Below are 2,500 nucleotides of genomic sequence, written 5' to 3' on the forward strand. Positions count from 1 at the left end.
GAAGTGCCTCTTAGGCGGATAGGGGTTGGGCGAAACTCCCTTGAAAGTGGCACTCTGAAAAAATTTCCAAGTTTGGCTGACTTAGAAAAAATTCGAGAACCAGGATGAGGAGGGGGAAAATGTGGCCAGTCAGGCCGACCCGAAGTGCCTCTTAGGCGGATAGGGGTTGGGCGAAACTCCCTTGAAAGTGGCACTCTGAAAATATTTCCAAGTTGGGCTGACTTAGAAAAAATTCGAGAACCAGGCTGAGGAGGGGACCATCTGGCAAGGGAGTCCGACCTAAAGTGCATCTAAAGCGGATATGGGTTGGTCGAGCCTCCCTTGATTTGCCCTGGAGCTCCCACGTCTTAAAAAGGTCTCTCCTATAATTGTACACCAACCATTTTGAGGTTTGGGTGCAAACCTCTCGAATGGGGGGACTCGGTCCCCTATCTACAGCGCCCCTAATGACGACAGGTGGTACTGCGCCCCTGGTAGCCCGGCCATTGAAAATGAATGGGCCCATTCATTTCAATGGGGAATTTCGACCCCTGGTTGCCCGCCATTCATTTCAATGGGGAATTTCGACCCCTGGTCGCCCGCCATTCATTTCAATGGGGACTTTCGACCCCTGGTTGCCCGCCATTCATTTCAATGGGGGATTTCGACCCCTGGTCGCCCGCCATTCATTTCAATGGGGGATTTCGACCCCTGGTAGCCCGCCATTCATTTCAATGGGGGACTTCGACCCCTGGTAGCCCGCCATTCATTTCAATGGGGGACTTGGACCCCTGGTAGCCCGCCATTCATTTCAATGGGGGATTTCGACCCCTGGTCGCCCGCCATTCATTTCAATGGGGGATTTCGACCCCTGGTAGCCCGCCATTCATTTCAATGGGGGACTTCGACCCCTGGTTGCCCGCCATTCATTTCAATGGGGGATTTCGACCCCTGGTCGCCCGCCATTCATTTCAATGGGGGATTTCGACCCCTGGTCGCCCGCCATTCATTTCAATGGGGGATTTCGACCCCTGGTAGCCCGCCATTCATTTCAATGGGGGACTTCGACCCCTGGTAGCCCGCCATTCATTTCAATGGGGGACTTGGACCCCTGGTAGCCCGCCATTCATTTCAATGGGGGATTTCGACCCCTGGTCGCCCGCCATTCATTTCAATGGGGGATTTCGACCCCTGGTAGCCCGCCATTCATTTCAATGGGGGACTTCGACCCCTGGTTGCCCGCCATTCATTTCAATGGGGGATTTCGACCCCTGGTCGCCCGCCATTCATTTCAATGGGGGATTTCGACCCCTGGTCGCCCGCCATTCATTTCAATGGGGGATTTCGACCCCTGGTAGCCCGCCATTCATTTCAATGGGGGACTTCGACCCCTGGTAGCCCGCCATTCATTTCAATGGGGGACTTGGACCCCTGGTAGCCCGCCATTCATTTCAATGGGGGACTTCGACCCCTGGTTGCCCGCCATTCATTTCAATGGGGGACTTCGACCCCTGGTTGCCCGCCATTCATTTCAATGGGGGATTTCGACCCCTGGTCGCCCGCCATTCATTTCAATGGGGGATTTCGACCCCTGGTAGCCCGCCATTCATTTCAATGGGGGACTTCGACCCCTGGTTGCCCGCCATTCATTTCAATGGGGGACTTCGACCCCTGGTTGCCCGCCATTCATTTCAATGGGGGATTTCGACCCCTGGTCGCCCGCCATTCATTTCAATGGGGGATTTCGACCCCTGGTAACCCGCCATTCATTTCAATGGGGGACTTCGACCCCTGGTTGCCCGCCATTCATTTCAATGGGGGACTTCGACCCCTGGTTGCCCGCCATTCATTTCAATGGGGGATTTCGACCCCTGGTTGCCCGGCATTCGTTCCTATGTGGCGGGGGATTTCAACCCCAGGTCGCCCTCGTGTGGTTCTTTTTGGCGCAGCTGACGGGCTCCGCTGCTCGTGGAGGTTTGCTAGTGGAGGATAACCCCCTGCCTGGGCAACTCGAACGCCCGGCATTCGTTCCTATGTGGCGGGGGATTTCAACCCCAGGTCGCCCTCGTGTGGTTCTTTTTGGCGCAGCTGACGGGCTCCGCTGCTCGTGGAGGTTTGCTAGTGGAGGATAACCCCCTGCCTGGGCAACTCGAACGCCCGGCATTCGTTCCTATGTGGCGGGGGATTTCAACCCCAGGTCGCCCTCGTGGGGTTCTTTTTGGCGCAGCTGACGGGCTCCGCTGCTCGTGGAGGTTTGCTAGTGGAGGATAACCCCCTGCCTGGGCAACTCGAACGCCCGGCATTCGTTCCTATGTGGCGGGGGATTTCAACCCCAGGCCGCCCTCGTGTGGTTCTTTTTGGCGCAGCTGACGGGCTCCGCTGCTCATGGAGGTTTGCTAGTGGAGGATAACCCCCTGCCTGGGCAACTCGAACGCCCGGCATTCGTTCCTATGTGGCGGGGGATTTCAACCCCAGGCCGCCCTCGTGTGGTTCTTTTTGGCGCAGCTGACGGGCTCCGCTG

The sequence above is a fragment of the Leptonotus elevatus genome, unplaced genomic scaffold (assembly GCF_054856555.1).
Source record: "Leptonotus elevatus isolate MCC_2025b unplaced genomic scaffold, RoL_Lele_1.0 HiC_scaffold_241, whole genome shotgun sequence".
Lineage (NCBI taxonomy): Eukaryota > Metazoa > Chordata > Actinopteri > Syngnathiformes > Syngnathidae > Leptonotus > Leptonotus elevatus.